General features: G+C 41.6%; 1 protein-coding gene and 2 long non-coding RNA genes across 3 annotated transcripts in view; all 3 read left to right on the top strand.

The window, feature by feature from the left end:
- Positions 1-25870, top strand: part of LOC124387347 (obscurin-like) — a 402170-nt gene that overhangs the window by 372706 nt on the left and 3594 nt on the right. The window lies entirely within an intron of this gene.
- LOC124387389 lies at positions 13100-13587 on the top strand. The gene is made up of 2 exons (XR_006926154.1): positions 13100-13271; positions 13464-13587. It is a non-coding gene; the product is annotated as an uncharacterized LOC124387389 (long non-coding RNA).
- Positions 15560-24782, top strand: LOC124387383. Its single transcript, XR_006926148.1, has 5 exons — positions 15560-15654; positions 23040-23075; positions 23671-23964; positions 24470-24565; positions 24675-24782. It is a non-coding gene; the product is annotated as an uncharacterized LOC124387383 (long non-coding RNA).

Raw genomic sequence — 25870 nt, 5'->3', positions numbered from 1 at the left:
TGAGAATAAACGAATAAATAAGATAGAGGAAAATATAACAAGATAAATGTGGATTTGATGGACATAGAGATAGAGACGAACGGACTTAGAACTCATTTCTGGGACGAAAGGACATACAAAGATAGAAACGGTATAGAGAGGAGGCAGACAGAAAAGCAGATACAAGACAAATTGTGGGCTATTACACGATTACATGGCATAGAGGTGTTGCACCAGATATTCCCAGAGGAAAACTGGTATGAAAAAATAAAAAGCATCTGGAAACCTCAATTGTTAAGCCCAGTACTGCGCACCCTAGTGGAAGCCCCTACACCTAGTAAAGCCGTGATACACCTGTTTGATTTCATAGCAGACCCACACAATGAAGACGAGGAACCATTGATAGAATTAAATGCAGAAGTACCTGAACAATCTAATTATTGCTCGGGACTGACAGCAACTGTTGTAGTGGAACCTAAAGAGGTGGTGTGGGAAAGAGGGGCAGCTACCTCGATTCTAATCGATAAAATCAACTCATTAAGTGGACAAAGCCGAAAAAATCCAACACGACCTTGTAAGACAGTGAGACGGATAAACGTCCATTTAAAGTGGTCTGCTCAAAACAGAAACCCAGGCCACCGTAGAGAGGCACACAGGGCAAGACAAGGGTGTATCATGAGTACGGAAGAATCCCCAATCACACCTGTGGATGTGATAATTATAAGGCATAAAGGGGCTGAAAAGGAGATTAAAAAATACATGAAAAAATGGAAAGATCTGACAGCTGGGATTTGCAATGGCCTGAAGAGGGAACATTTAATAAAGAAAAGTGTGATGTAATGAAAACCAGAATTAGAAATTGGGGAGAAATAAAAAAAGAAAAGAAAGAAAAGACAAAACGGAAATTAGACATCATTGAATGGTTTGAGCACGAGGGGGAGATGTTAAAAGTGCATAAAGAAAAACAGAAAAGGTAACAGGAAGTAAGGAGGAAAAGGGTCAGAAAAGGTTTCAGCCCCACCATTAGAGGAGTATGAGGAACAGAAGAAACCACCACCATATGCTGAAATAAAGAAGCCAAAGGTGATTAGCTTCTACCCAGTACTAGGAAAAGGAGAGTATCACGACATACAACTAGACATAACAGGAGGACGATCGAAGGAAGGATGGAATTACCAGTTGCAGATAACAAAATAAACAAAGGAAGAGCAAGACAAACAAACAGAGTGTTATTTCAGAATCTTGAAGGAGAAGAGGAGATGATGAAGAAAGCGGCAGTGAAGGAGATATGATTATGAACATGATTATGATTTAGATATCCCACCTGAAGACTGGGAGAGAGAGCGAGAGGAACTAGAGCCACCTGAGCATGACCAGAATCAAAGACATCGCCAGAAAAAGCAAAAACAAAGGCAAGAAAGGTGTGAAAGCACCCCTAAGGTACAAAAAAGATTAAGCAAAGCCACATCTCTTCCAGATGTTAGAAATAAGAATGAAAGGAAGGAAGATTCAAACTCAGAGGAAGTTAAGGATGAAGAAGATTTTGTCGTCCTGAACCCAGTAAGAGGGGAAAAGGTGCATGTCCATGGAATTTTGGAGATGACACCAAAAATGCCACTGAAAAGTGATCCACTGCAAACAGAGGTGAAAGCTCTGAAAGAAGAAATGACACTTCAAGAAGAAGAAAATACAATAAACAGGCAAGAACTGGCAGAAACCCAAAAGAGGATGGAGAAAATGGAGGAAATTCTAAAAGACACTCGAAGAGAAATGGACCAGACAAAAGAGATCATAACGAAAGTAACAGGTGAAAATCGTCAATTACAGGTGAAGCTATATCAACATGAACATGCCCAACTTGATGCAGAGATACAGAGGGCAGAACAGAAAAGCGCAGAAAGAGTGGAGCAGTGCCGACAGTATATTGATAAACTAGAATCTCAACTATACAGGAATCAACCAAAAACCAATGTAAAGGCTGGAAGAAAAGAAAAGCAGAAAAAAGCAAGAGAAGCCATAATAGACTTTCCACATGAACGAAGGATGACAAGGTCACAAGTACAGAGAAGTGATCACGATGATGAAGAAGAAGACATAGAAGAAGGAGAATGGACAAATCCCAATTGCCAAGAATCTTTACAGATGCCAGTCATTATAAAAGGCGCAGAATCAGTATACACACCATGGTCATTTATGGATCTTACGGGACTAATAAGCCGACTGCCTAACATATGTGAAGGAGCACAAAGATGGATAACACGCTTTGAAGAACAAACCATGGGCCAGATGCTGGCTATGGGAGATATCAAGGCGATCCTGACACAGTCATTGGGAAAAGCTAAAATGATAGAAATATTGGATCAGGCACATCTAGGAGACGTGGGAAAGGATCAAAAGTATGATCGCTGGACGTTTGGAGTAAAAAGAAACGACGTGTGGAATGCACTTCGATCCGCATACCCCACTCAATCTGATCTAACCAAGGTGGAAAACCTGAAAATGGACGAAAAAGAAGGAGCTGCGGCCTTCATTCTTAAATTACAGAAAGCATGGGCTGAAGAGATGGGGTCAGCATGGGATGAGACGACGGCTAACATCACATTGTTCAAAATAATGCTGAAGAGAGCGCTTCCAAGTGAAGTACAAGAACAGCTTGAATCAGTTGTGGGACTTAATGCACTGCCCTGGGCAGCTTTCCAGGCAAATGTCACACATGCTGTGGAAATGCACAGGAAAAGAAAGAAGCAAGTAAACAAGCAGCAGAAGATTTAATAACATTGCTGCACAAAGCACAACTCGGAGAGATAGCACGGAGTAAACAAGAAAGTCAAGAAAAACGCAAAGAAGAGAGAAGTTCAGCTAAACAAGCAGCAGTCATGATGATACCAACAAATGCACAGCAGGATCCAGCTGGTCAAACCATACCAGATCAAGGAAATCAGCAACTAATGCCTGTGGGACAACCAATAATGACCTATCCATCGTATCAACAATATCCACCACAAAACAGAGGGTGGGGACAAGGTAGAGGCAGAGGAAGAGGAGGAATGTTTCAACCAAGAAATTATCAACCAACGAGAGGAGGAAGATGCTGGAATTGCCAAGATCCCAATCACATGATGAGAAACTGCCCCTATCCAATAAGACAACAGCAAGGAAACCAGCAACAAAATCAAAGCTGGCAAGACCCGGAAATTGGGCGGGACCATGGATGGGCCAGAATCAGCAGAATCAACAAACTCAGGCAAACTTTAGAGGTGGCCCTCCGGGACCACCTCAAGGTAACATGTGAAGATGCCCAGAGAAGCCAGAGGGGGAGCTGGTACAGTGCCCCACCTCACTGTACCCTGCACAAGAACCAACCATAATGGTGGATGTGAGTAATCAGCTCCAGACATCATTTTGATTGACACAGGAGCAACATTTACAAGCATTGGAAAAGAAGGCTCTAAGCTCCCCTCTCACGCAAAGCAGTAAAGACAGTAGGCTTCTCGGGTAAAACTCAAACTTTGCATTTCACAGAGCCACAAGACATAACAGTAGAAGGAATCACAATACAAGCACCATTGTTGTATTCCCCCGATACCCCAGCGAATCTACTAGGCAGAGATGTACTGTGTAAGCTAGGAGCAAAAATCTTCTGTGGGCCTACAGGAGTGTGGGTCGAACTGCCCGAAATCCTAGCTCAACAGTGTGTGATGGTAGAAAGAAAAATAGACCAACAGACACTGGATAAAGTCTATTGGCTGGAACTCGACGTGACATCTTCAGAAATCCACAAGCTGTATGACCACTTGAAAGCATGGTTTACAAACATGCGTCCAGACTGTAAGGAAACCAGGAAACCATGGCACTGCACAATAAGGTATGATGAGGGGGGACAAGATGAAGAATATGAGACTTTGTGGGGAGAACATGTAGAAGGAAACCAGTACAGCCTCAAAGTAGAAAACGTGATCATTGGTCCCCAGGGGATAGCTGCAACAGTACAACTACCAGACCACATTGCACAGTGGTATTCAGTTGAAAACTCTGTTCCACATGTCTCCCTGATGATCGGGCAAAATTATAAATCAAAAGACTTAGGGCCAATGGTCAGAGAAGCAAGTCAGATAACTGAATGGATACCAGTGGAAAAGATATGAGCATGACATCAGACAGGAAATATCTCAGAATAAAATTAACAGCTGAAGACAGTGCGGTAGCTCACACTATTTTGATCAACAGACAGATGCAAGTGAGAACACAAGTAGGGCAGGTAGGACAATGGCAACAGAAGGAAGAACAGGCTGAACTAGAAGAAGAACAGGTACTGAAACAGATTCCGGAAAAACTATGGACTAAACACCAGACAGATGTAGGGTTAGTTAAGTCATCAGGGTTGGCGAAAATTCAATTAAAACCCAATGTGCAATTACCATACCAGAAACAATACCAACTGTCGCAACAGGCGATAGAGGGGATAAGACCCACCATTGAAGGACTAGTTGAAGCAGGAGTGTTAATCCCAACAGACAGCCCTTGCAACACCCCCATCTTTCCGGTCAGAAAACCAAATTCAGACAAGTGGAGATTGGTCCATGATTTAAGACCAATAAATCGTGTGGTGGTAGCAGAAAATCCTGTAGTACCTGATCCACACACACTGTTAACAAACATCCCTGAAGGGACTAAATGGTACACTGTAATTGACTTATGCTCAGCATTCTTTAGTGTGCCTCTGCATCCTGAGTCTCGGTTTCTGTTTGCATTTACATACGGGGGAAAACAATACACCTACACACGTCTGCCACAAGGGTATTGTGAAAGCCCGTCAATTTTTAACCAGGTGTTAGCACGAGATCTGGCAGACCTAGACATTCAAAGCAGTTTGCTTCAATATGTAGACGACCTACTGATTTGTAGTCAAACCAAAGAACAGTGCATGAAAGACTCGTTAAAGATTCTGGAAACCCTAGCTCATAATGGACACAAGGTCAGTAAGGAAAAATTGCAATTCTGCCGACAAAAGGTAGAATATTTGGGTAGAGTGCTCGAAGGCACTACACGAAAGATCTCGCCCTCTCATGTAGAGGCAATTCAGAAGACACCACAACCTCAAACAGTGCAACATATGTTGTCATTCCTGGGTTTAGCAGGTTTTAGCAGACCATGGATTTGTGATTTTGCATTAAAGACACAACCTCTCAGAGACATGATGAAAGCAGCTGATCAGACAAAATCTAGCGCACGCCTAGTCTGGACAGAAGAAGGAAAAAAGGCTTTTGAAACTATCAAAAGTGATCTAAAATCTGCTCCTGCACTAGCCTGTCCAGACTACACAAAACCATTTCACCTCTATGTGTCAGAAAGACGAGGTTTTGCATCAGCCATTTTAGCACAACAGCAACAGAGCATGGGAAAGAAGCCAATTGCATACTATAGTACAGCTCTTGACAATGTGGAAAAAGGCATGCCACCTTGTTACAGAGGATTGGCAGCAGCAGCATTCGCCTATCAAAAAGCATCAACAATCACGATGGGTCATCCAGTGACCCTGTACACTTCTCATGCATTACATGCTCTGCTGACAAGTCAAAAGTTTGTGATCACGAATGCACGAAGGACAGGGTATGATGTCATCCTGTCTGCACCAGAACTAACAATTGAGAGGTGCCACACAATCAATCCAGCTGATCGAGTGGTCTTATCAGATGAGAATTCCCCATGAGTGCACTACAGAAGCAGAGAAATTTCTGAAGGCTAGAGATGACCTAGAGAACCAACCATTGCAAAATGCCCAAATTGTTTTGTTTGTGGACGGCTCTTGCTATCGTGCGAATGATGGCAATAAAGCAGGATATGCTGTAGTCATGCACAATGAGGAAGACGACTTGTTTCAAGTACTAACTAGCGTAAGCGTACCACAACCTTGTTCTGCCCAATTAGCAGAAATAAAAGCGTTAACAGCAGCATGTAGGTTGGGAGCAGGAGGAAGGTGCACTATTTACACTGATTCAGCATATGCACATGGGGTATGTCACACATTTGGACCCATCTGGGAACAAAGGGGTTTCCAGAGAGCTGATGGATCATCTATTTTGCATGGTCCTGCAATTTCTGATTTGCTCAAAGCAATGATGCTTCCAAAGGCATTAGCCATTGTGAAGTGTAAAGCTCACAAATCTGATGGGGATATGGTCAGTAGAGGTAATGCGGCAGCAGATGAGGCAGCTAAAGATGCAGCATTAGGAAAAGACTGTGTGAAAGTGATGATGGTACAGGATGAAGAACATGAGGAAGTGCGAGGGCAGGTAACAGAGGAAGATCTTGGGGAATATCAGGACGTAGCGAGTAGAGAGGAGAAAGAGAGATGGAAGAAACGAGGGGCAGTACAAGACCCCAACACAGGGTTATGGAGAAGTATTGATGGAGTGTGGGTAGCACCATTAGCTCTTTTACCAAAGCTCATTGCTGAAGCACATGGGGTAGATCACTGTAATCGTAGAGACCATAGACACAATCCGAAGGAATTGGTGGTCGCCATATCTGGCCAGTATGGTGGACAAATTCCTGAGGTCCTGTGAACTATGTGCAGCACGAAATGTCAGAAAACATTTCACAGCACCAATCAGTCACATTCCTGAACCAAGGGGACCATTTCGACATTTAATGATGGACTTTGTGGACATGGCAGATAGAAAGGAAGGGAAAAGATACATCTTGGTAGTAATAGATCGTTTTAGCAGATGGGTTGAGGCGATAGCTACTGCCAAGAATGACGCAAAGACTGTAGCTAAGTTTCTGACCAGGGAAGTGATTCCAAGGTTTGGGATACCTGACAAGCTGAGCTCTGACAATGGACCACACTTTGTAAATAATGTGATCAAGGCGATTTCAGAAGCGTTGTGCATAAAGCAAAGGATGGGGTGTGTTTACCATCCACAGTCACAGGAATGGTTGAAAGAGCAAATGGAGTGTTGAAGGAGAAAATAGCAAAAATTTGTGCTAGCACAGATCTGAATTGGGTACAAGCTCTTCCACTGGCATTGATGAAAATGCGCTCTCAAACAAATCGCAACACACATCTAACACCGCATGAGCTGCTGACTGGACGACCCATGCCAGTTGCTTTCACACAAGGACCTTACACAAGCTCCTCACTTGAACAACTTGAAGCAGACATGTCTAGTTATTGCAAACATCTGACGCAAATACACAGAACTTTATATTCACAGGTTCGTGAAGCCACACACGGAGCACAGGTTGACGAGCCACTACAGCAGGTGCAACCAGGTGACTACGTGTACATCAAAGTGTTCAAAAGGAAACACTGGAGTGAGCCACGTCGTGAAGGACCATTCAAGGTGGTACTAGCAACTCCTACCGCAGTCAAGGTTGAAGGTAAGGAATACTGGTATCATCTTAACCATTGTTGCAGAGCTGCGGTGAAAGGACCAGAGTGGAGGAAATCTCGTGCTGAATTGGCACGCTGCGCCCACTCTGACGACTCAGAAGACGACGACGACGGCACAGGCCCAGCACAGGACAGAGGACCAGCATACAGGACACGTGCAAAACCACACAACCACGGCCAGTTGAGGGAGAACCAAGGCCAGGTTGTTCGTATCAGGTTGATTCACGACCACCACATGACACATTAGAAGAGACTGTGCAGAGACTACTAGGCAACGAAGAAGACACTGTCACTCCACCTGCACAGTTTGACACTCTTAATCTACAAGATCTAGTAGACTTAGACATCGATCTACCTGTGGAACCATGATGAAAAATTCCCTAAAGTCCAAACAGACTCCCACCAAAAGATACTGGGCAGTACTCGCTATGGCTCTAGTAGTATGGTTCATTTGCACCTACATTGTCATTAACTGTTATTCACATCATCCAGCAAAAGTATCAGTCCTTGTGCCTGACATTTCCCTAGTAACTGCTCTCAGCCCGCAGCATGCCCAGTAAATCGTAACATGTCCACACACAGATATAAGAGATCTCTACCACCAGGAACCCTAACTCGCCACGCTAAAACCGGTCTCACTGCAGCACAGGCTGCTAAAATTTCTGTATATTCGGCAAGAAACGTGCTTGCAGCACAGCTTCGGTGTGCATTGGGCGTTTTAAATAACACCAAGGTCCTATCATTTTTTCCTGTAACTGCAAAACATATATTTATAACATATACCATGTCCTTAGTTCATCCTCGCAACTCTACAGAGATACAAGACACTCCTGAATACGAGATGAGACTCGAGGCTCGTATAACCGACACAGAAAATGGAACAGACATTGTAGTAGTTACGGGAGTACCCCGCAAAGTTATACCTCGTGTGTTGGGCACCCGTAGTTGTGTTGATGCGCTATTGTGGTATTATGGTTTTCCCCAAGTAGGGATCCCACATGGCAGGTTCGGTGGAATCTCTAGTATATGGGGATGTTTTGTATAGATTCCTTGTATATGTTCCTAACTGGCAGGAAAAGATGAACTTACCTAGAATACAACTTAGCTTTAGATATAAGAACCCCAACTATCCCTTAAATCCAAAAGCCCCGTCCTGTCTCAGATGTGCGGAAAAGATCAATGTAACATCAGTAAAGCTATATCCCGAAACTACAAACATTCAACCAAACCTTAACTTGTACAGACAATGGTTGGTAAATTCAGGGCGTACAGCAGTGCCCCACTCTACATGCATTGTATGCGACAGAAGGTCTCGTCGCCCACCTCGTGTTATGCCAACAGTAGGGATAGAGGCATGTGATAAAGCACCCTATAACACCACTCATCTATGTCCAGCTATATGTTTATTGGGTTCAGCTGCTGTTGATTATGGAGCTCACTGGATGCACTCACGAAGTGCTGCATGCGAATATCAGCCTCTGGCTACTCTTAGTAATGACGATTTGCGGGTAATTGTGCAACCAGGACAAACTTTCCCATTGTGCCTCCATGCAACAGGAGTAGTTAATGTGGGATCACTGCCCAAGGAGGCATGTGACCAACAAATTGATGCAGCGTTCCACATACTTAACTTGAGACTATCTTGTAATGACTCTACACAGAAATGTGACAATGAAACACGTAGTCATTTTTATGTCCCCAGCTTGAGAAGAGGCACATTGCCCCTAGCAGACATATTCTGGTTCTGTGGGGGAAAGGAAGTGCTGCAGGTTCTGCCTAGCCTGTGGCATGGTCGCTGTGCACCGGTAGTCCTAGAAGGACGTCTTATTGTTATGGCAGTAAATGAGACCCTTTTACACGACCTGGTTAGATCAAGACGACGTCGAAGCGCTTTTCAGGATGACGTTGACCAAACGTCGTTAGCTAGTATCGTGAATAATTACAAGAACAAGCATCTCACGATCACTGATAAATCTAGCTTGCCCTCATGGGGCACAGATCCTGACATCTATATAAGTTGGAAGGGCACACCAGTAGGCGTTCCGGTTGAGTTTGCTGCTCTAGACAAAGGCGCCTCCAAAGCATTGACAATGTTTCTCCCTTGGATCCAAATAGATCGTAATATGGCCTGGATAAATTATATTTGGTACAACCAACAACGTTTTATCAATCACACAATTGAAGCCTTAAAACTAATATCAGAACAACTTCACGCCACTACATTAATGGCTGTACAGAATAGATTTGCTATTGACAAAATGCTTGGCCCAGATCAAGGTGTGTGCCATCTAATTGGGGAGGACTGTTGCACGGTTATTCCTCTTCACACTGGCTCTGCAGGTCCGCTACACACTCTACTAGAACGTATGGCGGCTCGTGATGAGATGGTCTCCAATAATGCGAAGGAATCCGCACTTACTAGTTGGCTGAGTTGGTTTTTTTCTTCAAACTGGCTGGCGGGACTAATACGTATTGGAACTACACTTGCCATTATTCTTGCAGCCGTGGCATTTTTTGTTTGCTGCGGCATACCTTGTCTCCGTGCTCTTATCAGCAAGACTGTGCACTCACTGTTCGGACAATATGTACAGCTCCCAATGACGGCTGTTATGGAGCAGGAATCTACTACAGAACATATCTATGCAGCTATGGACCATAACGTCTATGAAGACATGAAAGCAGATTTTTTGGGTTCAAACAAAGGACAAGAATAATGTACACCAAACATATCCTTTTAATATTTATTAGATATATATATATCTGTCTAGCCATCTATCTATCTGTCTAATTAATCTAGATACTAATAACATACCCGTGGAAGTTATACTTCTATATTTCCCACTTTCATGACACTTGCTTTAAGTCGTTACCAATCCACATTATGTTGTATAAACCATGTTGTTGTTGTGAGTTCTTCATGTTGTGTGCAGGAACATGGCCAGAGAACCCAGGTGGCTACAGCCGAATCTGCGACTGTTTCCTGGGGTGTGTGCATTCACAGAAACATGTTATGAGGGATATCGCTTCGCCTTCAACACTTTCAGGGGTCCTTGTGAGGCGTGTGCAGCCCTAACCTATGACAATCAGACACATTGTTTGTGGTGCCAAAACGGTGACGACTGTCCTTTGGGTGAACGATGCCATGGTGGACCCCATGAGTGGTTCGGTTTTCCTCCACAGAGGGATGAGTTTGCCTGGGAAACAGATGAGGACCAGCGTAGACCAGTGACCGCCATTTTGCGCCATGCTAACATGTTTTCCCCAGAGGGGATGTGGCTAGACTCCATTCAGAACTCTGTCTATGATCTTCCTGGTGGACTCCAGATGGTCACCCGAGTCTTCACAATACGTCGCGCAATCTCCCTGGCTGAGTCATTTGGGGTTCTTTCCTTCTCGACAAGAGCCCGAAACACCCATAGTTTTCTGCTTACGACCTTCGTCATGCAACGCACCACTGTAACATACTACACCATTACCTTAGGAGGCTATGTTCTATGGACAACGGAATCAGCAAAACACTGGGGTTGGCACTGTCGCCCTATCCTGTGTCACAGATATCACAAGCGTGCCAGAGACTCAGAGGTAGTTTCAGTGCATGGTAGACGGTCCCGTCTAAAATGGTACAATGCTGTGTGGTTCGCAATACGGACTGGTCGCCATATATCTGCTCCCTTACCTCATTGGATTAAGCGGTTATAGCCTGTTTCATAGCTTTACCACGTTTATGCGGACTACATTGTTTGATTTCATTTTCTTTTGTTCATGTATTTTATATTTTAACTGCATGTACACCCACGACTAAGGATGACCTTGGTGGTGATTCCACTGTCGCGCCACTGGCGGGCAGGGTGGGAATTTTCCCTGGTATGATTGTCTACAGGGTTTTTCGCCCACTCCTAGTTCATCGATGTTGTGGTTTTGGCGCACCCATTGGTGTGAGGGTGGGAGTAATGTCGATCTGTTTCTTAGTAATGTCGATCTGTTTCTTAGTAATGTCGATCTGTTTCTTAGCTTTTGCTTTTATTTCGTTTATAGCTTTTGCTTTTATTATTATTTCGTTTCCTTTTGCTTTTCTTATTTGTCGATCTGTTTCTTAGCTTTTGCTTTTATTTCGTTTATAGCTTTTGCTTTTATTTCGTTTATTTCGTTTCCTTTTTGCTTTTCTCATTGTTTCCTGTTGCTTTGTTTATTATTCCTTTCATTGTTATTATTCAAGCCTTAATGGACCTTTTCCTTGGACCAACATATTCACGTGGATAGCAACACCGAGTGCCTGGTAAAGTGCTAGTAACCTCTTCCAGGGCTCCAACAAGACCCCCTGCGATACGCAAAGTATCTGGGTCAGAAGAAAACTACAACATGCCAAAGAAGTCAAAGACTTTTACCTTGTCCTACTGCAGTAGTACATGACATGTATGATTAAGAAACGGTTATAAGTGATTATAAGTGGAATGTGAGACTATAAAGTCTCAGAGGGGAGTAATGTCGAGAAAATATTTTAATCAACCATATCTAGTGTGTTATAATCAAACTAATATTATCAAACTAAATTAACCTAATTAACTTAATAAGCAATATAGAACTTATTAGATGAAGTTTAACAAAACACTATTTGATCTATATGTTAATCAAACCTTTATTTACATCAAGTATTAATAATAATAATAAGGTATTTACATGTGTGAGTAGGATAGAATCTGACTGAATGTTATGAGTGTATGGAATAGACAAAGAAGGACAAGAAACAAAAGGGAGATTAAGCATCTTTATTGACATAGCGGGGTGTACGGGGTTCTGTAGCAGCAGGGGACATGAAGGAGTAGTTGAATCTAGGCCCAGGTGAAGACACAGAAGCATGGACAGGGGACATAAAAGCGTAGCTTGGTCCAGGGATGGGTGAAGACACAGGAGCACGCTGGTTTGGCGGAACGGGAGAAGCAGGGAGAGAACCAGTGGTAGACCAGTGTGAAGGATAGGGAGAAAACTGTGGTGTCGTGTCAGGAAAACAGGAGCAGTCGTGACGACGGCTGAGATCAGGGAAGTCTGTGTACTCCCATCGAGCATTGTAAAGCCCCGCAATGCGAGGAGGCACGAAGGCATTAGCTGGGATATTTGGGCTGGAGCTGTTCTAAAAATGAGTAAACTCAGCAGCAAGAGAGGAGAGCTGAAATTGGCGGTACTGTCTGCGAAGAGCACCCAGGGCCGATGGTCTGGGAGGCAGGGGTGGTTGAGCTGATCGGCGTGGTGGAGCTGGGGAATGAGACCAACAGAGATAAGATGTTAAAATAGGGAATATCATAGTGACGGTTGAGCACAAGTAAAGGATAACACTCAAGAAAATCATATACACTGTAACAATCAGTTCAGAATGCACAAGTTAAAATATAACTTAGGCGCTTACAACCATTAATTAATCAAGCATAGTATGCAAACAAACTAAAAACAATGTTATAACTCAATCAAATGAAAGTAGAATAGCAGAACAGCATTATAAAAGAATAAAACATAACACTTACCCATTGCAAATGCAGGAGGACAAAATAGGCCGTAAAAAGGTTGTTCACACTTAAGAGACTGAAGAATGTATGGTTAAAACCAGAGAAAAGTAAAAGCCTTTTATACTCACTCATATTTTTTTTTATATAACATTATGGGCGGAAAATAAGGGAACTGAAAACACAGGAACTCCAAATATGGTATTGTTGAAAGAATGAACGCCAAGGCCAAAGATAAGGGAATTGACAAGGAAGGCAAAATTCAGAGACATAAGGGGAATTATGGACAAAGAAGGCAAGACCGAGACATAAGGGGAATTTTTCAAGGTCAAGGAAGTAGAAAAAAAATAGTAAGACACGGTGGCCACAAGGTATAAATACGAGCGTGGAACAGCAGTCAAGTCAAGTCAAGTCAAGTCAAGTCAAGTCAAGTGGCTTTTATTGTCATTTTTACTATACACAGTGGTACACAGTACACAGTAAAAACGAAACAACGTTCCTCCGGAACCCTGGTGCTACACAAAAACAACAAAACAACATAAAGTGCATCGAGTGCAGCCTGGTGCAAACAGTGCAAACAAAAGAACAGTCAGTGTACTTCTTCACTTTGGCATGCTTTGTCATTTGTTGATGTGCTGTTCATTTTGATGTGAAGTACCCAGCTTTTATTGAGCTCATTGAAACCTGCATGGAATAAAGAAGTTTTGCTTTTATTCATCCAGGACTGAGGATTCTTCATTGGCGGTTGTGTCTATTATATTTGTGTTTTTTCTAGAATTGGCTGGGCATTATTGGGAATCCTCTGAGCAAAGAAATCCACCCTCGATGTGTCGCCTCAGAGACGGGCTCTGAGTTCCGACAATGGGGATGATGTTGGAATGTTTAAAGCAGGCAGGCACTTCACACAATTCCAGTGATCTGTTCAAAATCTGTGAGAAGATGGATGACAGCTGGTCTGCAGAGGTTCTTAGACAGGCCTGGTGCTTTCCTTCTTTTTTGTTATCTGAAGACCTGATACACATCACCTTCACTGATCTGAAGTACAGGGGGGAAAGAGGGGTGCTTTTGAAGGTGTTGATGGTCAAGTGATGAGATGGTCAGGAAGGGTGTGAGACTGGGAGTTTCAAATCTCCAATAAAACTCATTCAGGTCATCAACCAGTTGTTGATTCCCTACAGAGCTGGGGAAGGTGTCTTGTGATGTCTCTCAGGCCTTTTCACACTGAAGCAAGGTCGTTGGCTGACAATTGATTTTCCAACTTTTTGCCTCTCTAATCTCTAATGTTCCTGGCATGATTGTACAATATTTTGTCCCTTTTCCTGTAGGCATCCTCTTTAACCTGATGAAGCGGTCTTGCTGTAAACCATGGCTTATCATATTATAGAGAAGGAACCAACAAGAACGAGTAACATTAGCAACATGTAAGGAAAAGGACAGTTGATTGTTCATAGTTACCCTGAAGTTGCAAATGGTGGATAAAGGGAAGAGCAGAGAGTTATGAAGAGTTATTATAAGATTCTGACTAGTAGATGTATCACCTGGGATGACCAGCAATTGGGTTTTCCTGGGTTTGAGTTTTAGTTGATGAGCACTCATTTACGAAGATACAGTATGTCCACCAGTCATGCCGAGATCCAAGTGGAAACTGTTGTATCTGAGGGAGGGAACTAACTCAAATGATAAAAGCAAAATTAAACATTATAACTTTTGCAGTTGACACTATAACAGGAACAGAAACTGTTGGGTTTTTTATGTGTGTGTGTGTGTGTGTGTGTGTGTGTGTGTGTGTGTGTGTGTGTAAATGGGTACACAGGAAGTGGTACAGCATTAACACACACTACCGCTCTGTCAACCAGAAGCTATGGCTCACAGCGGAGCTTTGTGGCCTGCTAAAGACACACAATGATGCAATCAGATAAAGCTCTAATCGGTCTTGTATAAATAAAAAAGGCAAAATGGTTGCATGCAGAAAAACTCAATAATCATTTGACAGACAGCAGAGACACACACAGTCTATGATGATCAAACATCCCTCCCAGATGCACCCAAACAGTTCTATAAATAGTTTGAAATGCAGAATGATATTCCGTCTTGTAATTTGTGATGTCTCTCAGGCCTTTCCACACTGAAGCAGGGTAGTAGATTGAGAACTGATTTTCCAACTTTTTTGCCACTCTAATCTTCTTTGTCAGTGTTTTCCTGGCCTGATTGTACAAGATTTTGTCCCCATAGCTGTATGCATTGTCTTTGGCCTAACAAAGCTGTCAGTTCTGCTGTAAACCATGGCTTATCATCTGATATTACATAGAAGGAACCAACAAGAACGAGTCACATTAGCAACATGTAAGGAAAATGCTAGTTAATTGTTCATAGTTACCCCAAGGTTGAAAATGGTGGCTGAAAGGAAAAGCGGAGAGTTATAAGATAACTGTATGAAGAGTTATTATAAGATCCTGACCAGGAGATGAAAACCAGCAGTTTGGTTTTGCTGGGTTTGAGTTTTAGTTGATGAGCACGAACATACCATATGTCCACCAAGCATGCCGAGATCCATGCGGAAACTGTCGTATCTAAGGGACGGAACTAATAACTCAAATGATCAAAGCAAAATTAAACATTATAACTTTTGCCATTTGACTTAAAAGAGGAACAGAAACAGTTGTTTTTGTGTGTGTGTGTGCGTGTGCGTGTGCGTGTGTGTGTGTGTAAATTGCTACACAGGAAGTCACTCCGTCAGTCATTAGAGGGACAGGATGGAGCTCACTTCACTTGCTGTGATGTTCTGTAAGTAAATATTCTCTTTGTGTCTTAATCAGAGTAAGTGGTGGGATATAAATGAATTCATCTGCAGTCTGAATGTCCTGAGTGAGTAATTTATTGTGCAATTTGGACACTGTTTGTATTTGAGCACGAATGTTCAGGTGATCACTGTATCCATATTTGTCACATGCAAGGTTTAGTTGAACATGTAACTACTTTCAGGAGATATGATAGTTAAATAATCTAATAAATCAGTCTGTATTGTATTGTACAGCGAAACTCAAATCGTCTGTGTTCCGCTGTTTAGTGAAAGCCTCTCATGATCGTTTGACCTGATTAAAGAAAATGTCTCAATGTTTTTTCTCTTTCTGTCACTAAAGGAATTGATGGCAAAAGTACTAAATGACTTGTATTTCTGCTGTTGTGCAGAGCAACTGGTGGTCTTTTTTGTTTACAGTAAGGCTTAAGAACCCATTATAGCATTGAATAGACACACTGAAAAAAAGACTTATGAACTTCATTTCCATTTTTGTTACTATTGTGGACTGTTGCGACATCTTGAAATTGTGTTTTAATGCAGCGCTGCTGATTCAGCTTTGAAAAGCTGCAAGAGGTGTGAAGATAACCATGCAAAAGCAACAACTAACTTTAACATAACTGTTTATATGTTTGGCAATTGTAGCTGCACTGACACTAATTGGCCTCTTTCAAAGACAGTTAGAGAACCCCCCACTAGCCATTTTTTAGTAACACTATACCATTATCATAACGGCCCTTAGCAAAGGTGTTAAATCAAGGTTATGCATCTGTATAAATGTACATTTTTGGTTATCTGTACTAATGATGGTGGTCAGTGACTAAAAAAAAAGGCATCATTAATATTGTAGTTTTAAATATCAAACAGAAAAAGTCAAAAAAAAAAAAAAAAAGCAGTGCAGGCAGACACAGTGTCTACTCTGAGTCCCAAAGACAGTGTTTTCATGTCATTTAGTTTTATCTTTGTCCTCAAACCTAGAACAAAAACATCGCCTACTGGAAAACAGTAATGCATGTAACTATAGCCCTATTAATACCAATGAGAAGCTGTGAGACTTGTGTAAACCAGACTGTGAGACCACAGCATCGCTCACAGATGCTACCTGCTCAAGGAGGTGCCACAAGTCGTGTGAAAACAGATATAAATTGTAATGCAGAGGCACCTCCCAGACCGGCTCCTTCGACACTCGTGTTCACTAATACTTTACTGGAAAATAAACTGGACTTTATTGTAGACTCTGTTGGTCTACAGTGTAGACTCTACACAACATGAAATAAGGGTGTGCAGGAGTGCTGTGTGTTTTCCACTTAAACTTGGCTAAATAACATCCCAGGCTCCATGCAGTGCACTGATGATGTGACAGACACCAAGATCACCATTATATGTGTCAACCAGAAGCTATGGCTCACAGCGGAGCTTTGTGGCCTGCTAAGGTGACAAGATGATGCAATCAGATTAAGCTCTTATCTGTCTTGTGAAATAAAGAAGGCAAATTAGTTGCATGCACAAAAACTCAATAATCATTTCACAGACAGCAGAGACACACAGTCTATTTTCATGGATGAGTGCTCACCAACTAAAACTCAACCCCAGCAAAACCGAACTGCTGATCATCCCAGGCGATTCATCTCCAGGTCAAGATCTCCAAATAACACTTCATGACTCTCTGCTCTCCCCTTCAGCCACTGCTCATAACCTTGGGGTAACTATGGACAATGAAATGTTCTTCTTCCCACATGTTACTAATGTTGCTCATTCTTGTAGATTTCTTCTTTACAACATCCGAAGGATTTAACGATGTCCATACAGGCTGCCCAGGTGCTTGTTCAGTCTCTTGTGATTTCAAGACTGGACTACTGCAACTCTCTGCTGGCAGATCTTCCCCTGAATGCTATCCGTCCACTGCAAAGGAACCAAAACGCAGCTGCACGGCTTGTGTTCAATCTGCCCAAGTTCTCCCACACCACCCCACTGCTGCACTCCCTTCACTGGCTTCCAGTAGCTGCATGTATCAGATTTAAAACACTGATGCTTGCTTACAAGGCTAAAAATGGACCAGCACCATCTTACCTAAGTGACCTAATCATATCTCGCACTGCACCACGCTGTCTGAGATCCTCCAGCACTGCTCCACTGGTACCACCTTCTCTCAGAATTAGAGGTAAGTACACTTCAAGGCTCTTCTCTGTTCTGTCACCGAGGTGGTGGAATGAACTTCCCCTAGATGTCCATACAGCGGAGTCCCTGATTATCTTCAAGCGACGACTGAAGACCTACAGTTGTGTTCAAAATTATTCAACCCCCACTGAAATTGATTGTTTTGGTCGGTTTGACATTGATTATGATCATTCAGTCATCCTGCTTACAATTAAATCAAAGAGGCACGTGTAGGTCAGACAAATATAACATAACATTTATAATGAAATAACCACAAATGTCTTTTCTGAGCTCACATCATTATCAGTTTTATTCAACCCCCAAGTGACATTCAATCTTAGTACTTAGTACAACATCCTTTTACAGTTATAACAGCTTTTAAACGTGAAGCATAGCTTGACACAAGTGTCTTGCAGCGATCTACGGGTATCTTCGCCCATTCATCATGGGCAAAAGCCTCCAGTTCAGTCACATTCTTAGGCTTGCGCACTGTAACTGCTTTCTTTAAGTCCCACCAGAGGTTCTCAATCGGATTTAAGTCTGGTGACTGCGATGGCCACTTCAAAATGTTCCAGCCTTTAATCTGCAACCATGCTCTAGTGGACTTGGAGGTATGCTTGGGATCATTGTCCTGTTGAAAGGTCCAACGTCTTCCAAGCCTCAGGTTTGTGACGGACTGCATCACATTGTCATCCAATATCTCCTGGTACTGAAGAGAATTCATGGTACCTTGCACACGCTGAAGCTTCCCAGTACCTGCAGAAGCAAAACAGCCCCAAAGCATGATTGACCCCCCGCCATGCTTCACAGTAGGCAAGGTGTTCTTTTCTTCATAAGAACAAGTTCTTCCTTGTTCTTCCTCCTCCAAACATAGCGTTGATCCATGGGCCCAAACAGTTCTAATTTTGTTTCATCAGTCCACAGAACACTATCCCAAAACTTCTGTGGTTTGTCCACATGACTTTTGGCATACTGCAGTCGACTCTTCTTATTCTTTGGGGACAGCAAGGGGGTGCGCCTGGGAGTTCTGGCATGGAGGCCTTCATTACGCAGGGTGCGCCGTATTGTCTGAGCAGAAACTTCAGTACCCACATCTGACAAATCTTTTCTCAGTTCCTCAGCAGTCACACGGGGACTTTTATCCACTCTACGCTTCAGGTAGCGCACAGCAGTCGAAGTCAGCATCTTCTTTCTGCCACGACCAGGTAGCGTTTCAACAGTGCCCTTTGCCTTGAATTTGCGAATGATGCTTCCTATGGTGTCTCTTGGTATGTTTAACATCTTTGCAATCTTCTTATAGCCATTGCCCTTCCTGTGAAGAGTAATCACCTGTTCTCTTGTCTTCCTGGACCATTCTCTTGACCTCACCATGTTTGTAACCACACCAGTAAATGTCTAGAAGGAGCTGAGTATCACAGTCATTTTAAAGCTGCCTAATTGGTGCTTATTAGGCTTTATTGCTGCTCCCTGATATCCACAGGTGTTTTCAATACCTGATTGAAAACACTTCATTGAACCTCTGTTCTTCAGAGTGGTAGTCTTTAAGGGCTTGAATAATTATGTCAATGAAGAATTCACAAAAGAAACATTTACTACTGTATTACAAAACTAATTGATGTCATTTTAGTTGCATATGGTTCTTTAAGAAGTCCTTGTAGGATTTCATTCTGAATACAATTACAAATGTACACTAAATTCCCTAAAACCATTTACAGCATTGGGGGTTGAATAATTTTGAACACAACTGTACCTCTTCCTAATACATTTAAATTAGCACTTTCCAAGTTTGTAGAATTCTAGGGTTATTAATATTTATATTAAGTTTATAATCTGGCGTACCAGTGTAGATTTATTAATTACTAGAGATTTGAAGCACTTTTGTATGTCGCTCTGGATAAGGGCGTCTGCTAAATGCCGCAAATGTAAATGTAAATGTAATGTAAATGATCGAACATCCCTCCCAGATGCACTTAAACAGTCTATAAATAGTTTGAAATGCAGAATGACACCTGCAACAAACTACTCACACCTTATAATAACCAGGTGTTCTGGATATCTACATCCAACATGAGAAATACCTTATCAAAATTTAACCCATGCAAGACTGTGGGTCCTGACAACATAGAGCTGAACAGCTGCACCAGCCACAATAACTGTTTTCAAACTCTGGCATAACCCATCATTCTTGTCTGCACATATTATTTCAATATACATGATTAGTCAAAAATATCACAGTTTTAAAAAGTATTACAAACATTATCACATACCTCGCAACATCTACAACAACTGTTTTCCTACACTGAACAGTCATTGCTATCAGGAAAAAAAAAATTACACACATGATTATACAAAGTATCATGCATTAAAAAGTGTTAAAACATAACCACTAAAACATTTATTTACCTCAAGGAAAAAAGTCATAGCTACATATTTGGCATTATATATTCAGTGCTGACACTATTCAAAAGCTAATGCCTGGCCATTCATAAAGGACACGAGGCTGGAAACTACTGTACCATACTCACCCTACCACACAAGAATACCTTAAATACTATAGTGGTTGCAACATTACAATATCAACGTCATCTCAGCATTCAACATAACAATCCAGCAACATATCATCAATAAGGTAACCTTTCTGTTGTTCAACACCTCCCATGTAACTAGAGCCTGAACTCTTAAACAAGAAGACCTCAATAAGTTCATGTTAGCTGCAATACCTCCAGCATTACCACAAATTGCCCAAGTGCCTTACAAGGCTGTGTGTTCAGCTTGCTGCTCTTCATGCTGCTGACTCCTGGCCAGGATATCATATGATGCTATGCCAGGGGAGAGATAGCTAGCTAGCGTCTCTTCCACACGAGGCATTGCCCTGTAGCCACACTCCTTAGCCCCAACTATGTTTGTGTATAGCGAGGTATTTTGGGAAAAAAGTATGCGCCGAATATGGGGTCTCCCAGGACCCGGACACCTCAGTGTGCAGGTCTGGGGACTCGTAGAGTTGGAGTGCATAGGCGTCGACGTGAGTACCATCTGTTTGATGGCGGAGACGAGGGAATGCTTAAGGGAGTGTGTGGCTCAGCAGATATCAGCATGAAAGGTTCAGATCGACGGTCCCGGCACTGAGGCTGTGACATGGGCGCAGGAAGCTTACTGGGTGCGCGCTGCTTCCGCTTTTTGACCGGCAAAGCTAGCTCGAGCTTGGATATGGCCTGCGTCATGACCTCAAGGAGCTCCTTGTACAGCACAGGCTGTGAGGAGTCTGCGTGCTCGCTAGCATCCATCATCTCATGCTCCTTAGAGGGAGAGATGTGGAGCACCAAGCTGCTCGCACCGAGAGAGCAGGCGCTCGACCCAGCAGGGGAGGCCGGAGAGGACTCATACGACTCCATGCCTTCTGCCAGATCGGCCTGCAAGCCCCACGACCGCCAGCTCCGCTTTGCCTCGGCAAGAGCTGGACCGGAGCTTTGAGAAAGAGCACTCTCCTCGAAGAGCGCTCTCCGGAAGATGCGCATAGCCATGTGGCTACAATGCGAACAATTGACTCCCTCGAGAGCCGATTGAGCATGCTCCACTCGCAAACAAACAATGCATGGATCATGTGTATCCTTCCCTGTAATGAAACGGGGGCACGGATGAACACACAGACAATATTTTTGTTTGTCAGCCATGCTTGCATAGAAATCCCACACAAAGCGCTTACCTGAACAAGCAGAAGCTAATGTTGCTACCAGCACGCAGCCATTTTGTAGCTCCTGGTTGGCGCAACGTCACCCGCCGATGACATCACGACTTGCCTATTGGCCAGATTTCACACGTGGTTCAGAGTGTGGACAACGCGAGGCATTCCCAAAGCTTCAACGCAGCTTGAGGTCTTGAATAGGGAAGTATACATTATCTTCCCAAATTCTTAATATTAACGATTTAACTTTAGCAAGATGTAAAAATTTTCAGACATTGATGGAAAGGAGCAAGCTTGTTTTAATTGCAGTCAGTCAGCTCGTTCCACAGAGCTCTCAGGAGGCACCTGTCAACAGCAATGGCCCACTCCAGCAGTTGCAAGATTTAGATTCCCCTGTCTGAAAACACTTCCTGTTATTCAGCTTTATGTCTGCTCAGAGTTTAACCCCTAATCTTATATATATATATATATATATATATATATATATATATATATATATATATATATATATATATATGTTAATGTGGATATACTTACCTCTATTTGAACTGTTTTAACATAAAAACAAAAGAAACCACTTTTATTTATTTCACTTATATTTTTACATTACTATTAGAACATACGGAAACTACTATCTCCCCAAAACTATTGCCAGGTTGGAATATTGAGGATGAGTATTGTTGGAATACTACTACTTACTACTTACAAACAAAACATCACTCTCCAAGGAGACCCAGCAGCACCTTACCTTTCTGCACCAACTTTTTCCTCTTCCCATCCGCAACACACTTTACAGAGACGCCATTAACAGTGTTCTGAATAAGCTGCATCACTGCTGGTTATTGGAACTGCAGCAGAGGAAAAAGAAGACAATGAATGCAGCTGTTCTTTTTATTTTTTGTGAGTGATGAAAGAAACTAAAATTGTTAAAAATTTCATTAAAAAGAGGAAGGAAAAGCAGAAACAAAGTCTGAATGCACTAAAAGAAAATGTAAAGATCTTATTTATAAGGATTTTTCTTGATAGTGTTATGACAGTGACAGAGGCAGTGGAAAGGGTTTAACACACACCTTTGCTCTGTCAGTCAGTCATTAAAGGGACAGAAATAAATTCAATCGACTTGCTGTGATGCTCTGTGAGTAAATGTTTTATTTGTGTCTTCATTTGAGTGAGTGTTTAGGTATAAAGTTGTTCATCCGCAGTCTGCTCTGAATGTCCTGACTGATGAGTGTATTGTGTGATTAAGTGAGATGTGATTAATGTTATATTGTGACAGCTCCTTTTTTATGCTGGCTGTAAGATAATACTAATAATAATAGCTGCTACATATCTGATTGATTTGTAAAACAATGCAAAATAAATATATTAATCAGCAGAATAATGACCTTTTTTCCTCGTAACAAATTGTAGTTCAGATATTCTGAATGCAGATTAATCTTGTGAGTTTGATGCATTTACAATGTGCTGATTTCATTAATAGACTTAATGATTTAAATATTTAAATCAAGTTTTCTGTTTTTCTTCTCTTTTCAGTGTTGGTTTCACAGATACCAGTGGCTCATGCAGAAGGTGATTTGGTGTAGAATTGATCAATTTGTTAATAGGTTATTGATTAGCATTCAGTTTGTGCTTTTGGTAAATTTACAAGAATTATTTTAAGTTAAAATATATAATGGATGCTCTTTTCACATTTTATTACCAACAAAACTTTAATTGAGTTTTAATGCTTTTTTTTAAATAATTTTTTAAAATTATTTAAAATATTTTTTACAATTTTAAACAAACAAAAAAAGATTAATTGCAATGCTTTTAAAGTGCATATTGTGTTAACATACACAGCCAGGTGACACTATGTGATGTACGATTAGTGTATATTGTTGCACTAATGTACAGATGAGTGGGTGTGAGTGTGTGTGTGTGTGTGTGTGTGTGTGTGTGTGTGTGTGTGGGTGTGTGTGGGTGTGTGTAATGGTAGAAGAGGTTATTAGGTTAAGCACAAATTACCTATATATGTTGTACTTGCACCTGGAAATAAAACATTTGTAACAAATGTACAACAATAACTTATATAGTGAATATATTTTATTTTGATGTGGTCAAATATAGTGAATCTGCTGCTAAAGTGAAAAGCAGCTCTGACACCTTCATTATTTCATACCAACAGCTAAACCCAGACCGACTATCAGAGTGAATCCTCAGAGCTCCATTTACACAGGAGACACCATCACTCTGAGCTGTAAGCTGCAGGAGACGACTGGGTGGGAGTTTATATATAATAATAATAATCTGCAATTAAACCAAAAACCAGCAAACACATTTAAAGTGACAGTCAATAATACAGGAGAAACAGTGTACCAGTGTCGTGCACGCAGGAAAAACAGGTTCTTCAAATACTCCATACACTTCAACAACTACTACTACACAGAGTGGAGTGAACCAGTCAAGATTACAATACAAGGTATTTAATGAATAAAATTTGTAACAGATTTGAGTAAATAGTGCAATTATAATTTTTGTAATTTTATGTTATTCTATAATGTTTTTAATAGTTTTGAAATTAGTACAGGTATTATTTAACAATAAATAAACCACTCCAAAACTAAAATGCCTGAAATAAAATACATTATAACTTAAATTCTGGATTCTGATTTCTGAATTTTAGTGTTTTTGTTCTGTTTTTTTGTTTTGTTTTGTTTTTTTCTCAGAGAGTGCACATATTCTATTGTTATGGTTTCCATTAAAGCAGCTAAATCAGAGAGGGTATAGGGAATCCCTCACACTATCTGCTCCTGTAAAAGATACTGCAACATGTTAACTAACAAAAATTGTTATGGTGGTGTTTTGTCAGCGATTTGTAACAAAGATAAATTGACAAATTCATTATTATTGCTTTAAAGCTTTATTTATGAAAGTGTGTCTAGATAATTAAGATGGTATAAAGACACTTCACACACTCTTGTCAGTATTGTACAGATGTACAGAATCAGTGGTGTTGAAGTGACTCACACCTGTAGAGGAGCAGATAGATGAGTTTCAATGATGCTGTTACACTGTAAGATGTGAGTGTGGGTTTAATTTATTGACAAATTAGAAACAGATTATATCTTATAATGTATAATTATCACTGTTAATCGAAAGAAAAACAATTCCTGATTTTCTGTATAACAGAGAGACCACAGGCAGTACTGAGTGTATCTCCACAGAACTGGCTGACTGAAGGAGACTCAGTGACTCTAAGCTGTGAGGTTACAGACTCCTCTACAGACTGGACATTCAGCTGGTACACAGTTGTTCCCTACAGAGACGGTGTAACTGCAATAAAAAATACTGACTATATCATGCATGTGAAGCTCCTCTCAGACAGCAGCAATGGATCTGGAGGCTCCTACACTCTCAGTGCTTCTGCTCTTCATCACACAGGAGTTTATGTGTGTAGAGGAGAGAGGAGAACCAGTCAGTCACACACTGTACAGCAATCCACAGCCTCTATGGATCTCTGGTGAGGAAAAATTAATTTAAAATAGTATCAGATAAATATATCTTATCACAAGCATATCACGTGCATCTATTTTTAGCTTAAACACTGTTTGTATCTACAGTTAGGCTTTCGGATTTGAAATGAAAGAACTGAGATGCAATTGAAGGGCAGACTTTTAGAAATTGCAACTTTTTTTAAATACAGAGTTACCACATGTTGTGAAGGGGTTCTACTTCACCATGGAAAGGATCCTGCGATCATCCTCCACTGTTGTCTTTTATGGACGTCAAGGCCTTTTTAAATTTCTAAGCTCACCAGTCTGCTCTTTTTCCTCAGAATGTACCAAACTGATGATTTGGCCACTCTTAACATTTCTGCTATCTCTTTGATGGATTTCTTCTGTTTTTCATCCTAATGAATGTCTGTTTCACTTCCACTGAGAGTTCTTTTGACCCCATGTAGGGATGCTAAACAGCTTAAATAACTAAAATTCTGTCACTGTCCAGATATTTCTGGGCCTAACTGTATATCCTCTGCTTTAAACTCTCTGTCTATGCCATTTTTTGTCTTAGCAGCACTTACAAGATTGACCTAATTTTACTTATTGCAGTTATTTACTTTTTTTGTGTTTAAGGTGAATCTCCTCCAGTGTCTCTGATCATCAGTCCCAGCAGAACTCAATACTTTACTCGTGACCCTCTCTCACTGAGCTGTGAGGACCAGAGTATCTCTACTGGATGGACAGTGAGACGATACACAGACAGTGAAGGAGTGTTAGATTGTTCACAGTGGGGATCAGTTACAGGATCTACATGTTACATCAGCTTCCTCTCCACATCCTACACTGGAGTTTACTGGTGTGAGTCTGAATCTGGAGAAAACAGTA

This window comes from Silurus meridionalis, chromosome 6 (genome assembly GCF_014805685.1).
Source record: "Silurus meridionalis isolate SWU-2019-XX chromosome 6, ASM1480568v1, whole genome shotgun sequence".
In the NCBI taxonomy this organism is placed as follows: domain Eukaryota; kingdom Metazoa; phylum Chordata; class Actinopteri; order Siluriformes; family Siluridae; genus Silurus; species Silurus meridionalis.
Note: the sequence above shows the minus strand (reverse complement) of the source record. Positions and strands in the feature narration are given on the sequence as shown.